Source organism: Sorex araneus, chromosome 2 (genome assembly GCF_027595985.1).
Source record: "Sorex araneus isolate mSorAra2 chromosome 2, mSorAra2.pri, whole genome shotgun sequence".
NCBI lineage: Eukaryota > Metazoa > Chordata > Mammalia > Eulipotyphla > Soricidae > Sorex > Sorex araneus.
Genome location: NC_073303.1, coordinates 83,217,905 through 83,223,908, shown reverse-complemented (window position 1 = coordinate 83,223,908; position 6,004 = coordinate 83,217,905).

Sequence of the window (6,004 nt, the reverse complement as noted above, 5' to 3'; positions counted from 1 at the left end):
GGGAGATGTAGCAGCAGCCCCAGGAAGCAGTGAGAACCGTACTGTGACCGCTGGAGAAGGTCAAGGTGCTCCTGAAATAAAAGGAAAGAGACTCTGATGATATGACACAGTTTTCTCTGGCCCAGATCACAATGTTAATGAAACTAGTTGAAACATGCTTAGAAGTATCAATAAGTAGAATGCCTACTAGTTTTTATTCAGGGAGAAGATAAATTTGTTTTTACTTAGGCTAGTAAGTAGAAAAGAACATTTTTGAAGCAAATCAAATAAGCCGTTAGCTTAAGGAATGTTTTCTCTACCATTCTAGTTCGCCTTGCTACCTCCTCCTTCCCTTGCAAATAACTCATTGTTGTTTTGGAAAATTGCTAACATTGTCAATTTGCCACTATTTGTTAAGACCGAGTTTCAAGTTTTTCCTACATTTGTTATCACAGAAGGACAGTTGACAGATTTTTGCCTTGACCTTATAGTATCTGAACATTCAATTACTTTCAAGTTGACTATGGAAACTGTCTCCATTATCAATCAGGAAACAGTGGTTGCATTCCAATTGTATGGATGACACTTTACTGGGTGCTGTGAGAGATAAAAACTTATTCTGGAAATATAACTGTCATCATTCTGGAGACTGTGTAACACTTCCTTCCTTTTGTAATTATATAGTTGTTTTTTTTAAAGTATATTTGGGTACTGTTTACATTCTAAATTGCTAGCTGTTTCTTTTTCTTATTTATTTATTTATTTATTAAATCTTTGCTACTTTATTATTCCTATGGATAAGTATGCATTCTAATCCTCCTGTCTATTTTAAATGTGGATTGTTTAAGACTTTAAATAATAAGTCCTCAAATTACTTCAGAGTTTTGTACATATTTCCCTCTTTTTAAAAGACTTGTATTTCCAGTGATATCCTGAGAGTGATAAGTTGGGTCACAATAACATCCTTAGAAGCTTAGGGCTTGCTCTGAGTGTTCTGGATCTCTGTTTTTTATTTCCTACAACACAGTTGTACAATCAACCCCAGAATGAGGTGTCTTCTAACTTAACTGTAGTGCAAATATTTTGGTATAGTTTTACCATGTGCACATTTGATGCAAAGGTCACAGATAGGACACCAGAAGGAAATGATACACTTTACAAACTGCTTCTACCAGTTTTATACCAATGATTGTCCATTTTTATTAGAGTTTAAACCATTTCTCTTGCTTTTGAGTTTCTTTTTGACTACCTTGAAGATAAATTACTTTAATCTGTAGACTAAGTTTCACTTTCTCAACATGCTTTGTCCCAAGGTCAGGACTTTTGGGGAAGATTTGATCTAAATGAATTATAAATGTGTATCAATATCTGATGCTTGTCTGGGATCATTAAAAATATATTCCGTTATTGCTTTGAAATAGAGAGATGAATTTCATTCTATAGTTCAAATTTCAAATGGGCTTGTGTACTTTTCTATATATAATCAATGTCTAAATGTTGAGGTCAATATTTCTATAATTTCCTAAGTTTGGTTCATTTTGTAGTGTTGATGAATACTCCTTGGAATTAGGATGTACAGGAGATCAAAGATTAAATCACAATTTTTCCCCAAAGTGACAATGAGCCTAATTCACTGTCAGTTAATGCCAGGTGTTTCTCCCCCTGGTATTAAGTTCTTCAAAACAGTGACTGCATAGGACACCATTCACAGAGGCTTAGCGCTGGGGAGAAAATGATTACATTAAATCGAATGATATGAATAATTCATCACATCACATTTTGTAATCCTGGTGTTAAGCATAAAACCAGTGGTTTATTTTTCAGCAAAATGTTTTTGTATCATTTTAGATAGTGCATAATGCAAAACAATAACTGCATACATAATGCAAGAAGGATGGTGGTGAATAGGGTCCTTAATAGTGCTTGCAGCATCATCTGGGGTGTGATCACAATAAACACATTTTGAACCAATGCCCATGGGTGCCCAATGCTTGCTGGAATCTTCTGAGTCCAATAGAATGTCTGCCTTTTAATTTGTTTTTGAATATTACACCTGACCTTTAGCACAAGTCTGAAAGTCAGTCCTTGTATATTGCTAAAACTACAAATCCTTTTGTCCCTTTTCTTTTCAGTTCACTTGGAGGGCAATTCTACTGGGGACAAATAGCTGAATTTTAAAATGACATTTGATTTTCCAATATGGAGTTGGAAATATTTTGAAAAATCCACAGAGTCTGAACCTTCTTCAAAGAACTTAAATGTTTTGGGAAATAATGCCAATTGTTTAGCAATTCAGCCTAGTACTTATTTGGAAAGTCATATACAAACTTATGACTAAATAATTTTTTTCTCATTTGAATCTTTTATTTCTTTTTTAAAAAAACATTCTTTTTAATTATCAAGGGAGGTGGAGGGGCTCTGCAACCTTCATAAAACAGTTTCCAGGTCATGTACACTTTAGCAATACTATAACATGAATCTGATTATTCTGCTGCATTTCAGGCTGAAATAATTGTGTACCTGGACCATCTGTGGCTGCCTTTTCCAGCACCTTCCTGTGGACAGCTCCAGGGCACTCTCTGGAAGCTAGAATGGACTCCTGCTGATTTGCCCACATATTTGTCTTGAATGAAAGAATGGCTTATGCTAGTGGGTTTCAAAGCTTTTCACAAAACATCTCCACATCTGAAGTCTCAAGAGTTTATGTCAAGCATTTGTATTACTTAGAACTAATTAAATATACCATCCATGTTTTACAACATAGAAACATCTGCTGATAATATTGCAACTGTTAATATTTATTTGAAATAATACATTAGAACCTAATAATTGGTTAGTAACCTCACTTTGAGACCTACTTACAATAATTATCATTTTGTATATTAAAATAATTTACTTTTAAATGTTTTCTCTCTAAAAGTAATTTGGAAGCATGGTAAAGTGAAAATTTTCACTATACTTGTTTACCATATACCAGGAATATTGGTCCAGTCCTAACATTTTAAGAAAGCTTCACAAATCAGAAGATACAGATGTTGTTAGACACAATTCAAAAGGTATAGCATTTGTAAGTAAATTATGTTTTGCTTAGAATTTTTTAGTGGGAAAAATTTGGTGGCCCAATTAGAAAGTGGAAAAGAGAATACTGCATTGTGTTCGAATACAGGAAAGCTGAAATGCATGAAACATGGAAGCTTGATATCTAGTCTTATCAAGGAAATATATACTATTTTGCTCTAACCGAAAGCAGGAATCAAGTCCAAAAAGGCACTGCTATTCTCCCGAGGAACACAAATTCTGTGTTAAAAGATCCAAAAGAGATTCCCATAGTTTACTACTCTGCTATAGTTGTATAGTGACAGAAGTTGATTTTTCTTTTTGCTCCACCCTTACCTCTGACCTAATTCTATTTATATCTGGTTGAAAGAATTAGGATTCTTTCAAAAGTTACTATTTTTATCACTGACTTTGGGGACCACATGATCACTGGGCTACTCAATTCTTGCTTATTCTGCTTCTGAAGCCCAATACTATAGTTAAACTATGTTGTAACAGTTTCTACAAAATATTCATTAACTTCAGATGTTAAAGAATTCATTTCTTTCCAGTTAATAAATTATGAGAGATTTACTTTAAAAATTAAATTTGTTCACAAAGCAAAAAGACCAGACCCTTTAAGAGGTTCATCTGTGTCTTTAAATGCCACTTCAGTACTGTGGGCTTTCATGTGTGCCCTGCCTTCTCACACTTAGATGCATAACCTTGAAAGTAATAAAATTTGCTGAGTTGGCTTTTTCTCTGCTTACCCAGAACATATGTCAGCAGAGCAACAGAGAATTAGCTGCAGCAAATAAGAAGGATAGTTCAGGGGAAGCTTGTTCAATAATTAATCCGCTGAGTAACTGTATGAATATTTGATAAATATTTAGTCAACTATGTGTATCAAGAAGCATTGGTTGCATACCAAAAACTTGCAAAAGTGAAAACTGCCAGTCATAGACATCAAATATCTGGAGATTTCAAGCTCACAAGCCAGAGATTTGTAAATTGCTCCACACCATATAAATCCAGAAATAAAAGTCTATGACTCTCTACACAATGCTGTTCTGAGAGAGTGAGAGAAATGGAGGCCATTACCTTGTTCTCCACAGCTCTGTTAAAGTGCATTCGGCTTCATATTTTAATTTAATAGCCTGCCCACGTGTGTGAGCTAAAATATTCTGATGCATACGTGAAATGAAATTGTAAAATAACAATCCTATGTCCTCTCGAAACTCACACTGTGGTGCTAGGGAAGCATTGGTGGGTGATCCACCAGTGAATACTGAATAAAAAATGGAAACTGTGTCTAGAGACGAGGCATCCAAAATCAACTTAATAAACATTTATTAATTCCCGTGGATGTTCGCTAGACTGCATACAGAGAGAAGTTAATATGTGTAAATCTCTTGCGCAGAAATGGCAAAGTTAAATTCGTGTGGCAAAAATAAAAAATAAAAATTAGAAGATGATCTCTGATTTCTGGAAAGTGCATGCCTTGCCTTTAGAATTCAGAAGCCTCAAATTTCCTACTTAATTAATTACTCGTAAAATGTGCTCTGATAGGAATTTCGAGCAGAATTCTCACTGATTCTTAAAACCCTCTCCAGAGTGTTTATACTCTCCTTTTGGAGTCGTGCACATACCACCTCTGAGTTATCCAGGTCCTCGGCTTTCATGAAGGTGTCTGTGTGTGAAGAGTTACAAACAGAAGGTAGGCGTGGCTGCTCTTCTTGGCACCCCCTGCTGGCCAGAGTAACAGTAATGATGGCTCCAGAGAGGCCTCATCTTCTCTCTTGCAGCCCATATGAACGGTTGCCATGGCAGCCTCTGCAATAAAAAGGAAGGGAGCCCAGGGGCTGCAGCATGTGGAAGAAAGAGATGACCCCAAATGAGGCACTGAAATGGAATGCCTCTAGGATTTCCCCTCAGACACAAAAGACTGATCTTGCAGGGAACTCTTCTACCTGGATTTATTCATAGGAACCACATTCTATTACTTAGTTATGGCTCCTTGTCCATTATCACTGTAGTTGAAATCTTTATATCCTTATTATGTTCCTCTTTTACACATGAACAATAAGTGAAAATAGACTGAACAAAAGAAAACAAAGAGACAATAAGAAATGCCTTTTAAAATATGAGAAGCAATTTGTAGAACAAAGGAAAATATAATTAAGATGGCAATGATATCCAAATTTATCTGCAGATACATCCAGTCCCTATCAGAATTACTGCTAGATTATTTGAATAAATTGGCAAGCTGACGCTAAGATTTATATGAAATTGAAAGAGACTCAAAATAACCCAAACAATCCCAAAATAGAACAAATCTGAGTATTTGTACTTCCTGTTTTAAAAAATTTGCTTCAAAGAAATGGTAACTAAGACAGTGTGGCACTGTAACAAATAGACATGTAGATTGATAGGATAGGAATAGGAACCTAGAAATAAACACATGAGGCCATAATCAGCTGATTGTCAGTAATGAGAGCAATGGAATGGGGGTGGGGAAGAATCTTTTCAACAAATGAATATTCACTTAAACAAATACAAATGAATCCTTACCTCACACCATATACAAATGCCAATTCATAAAACTTGTAAATCAAAAGTCAATTGTAACAGCTAAAAATTTGAGACTCTCAGAATAGTATAAAACTCTTAGAATAAAACATACAAGAAAATTATCACAATTTGGGGTTAGCTGTGAACATTTAGATAGAACACTGAAGGCACGAGTAACAAGAAAAAAGTATAATCAATTTGGACGGCTTTCAAATGGAAACTTTTTTGTTTTAAAGGGTACTATCAGCAAAATAAGGGGATCACCAAATAATGGAAGAAATATTTTCTATTTGTATGTCTAATAACAAATATAATCAGAGTCTATAAAGAAATATTATGACTCAATAATAAAAGAATCAGATTACTAATGGATAAAGAATATAAATATATTTCCCCAAAGGAGATATTTAAAATGACC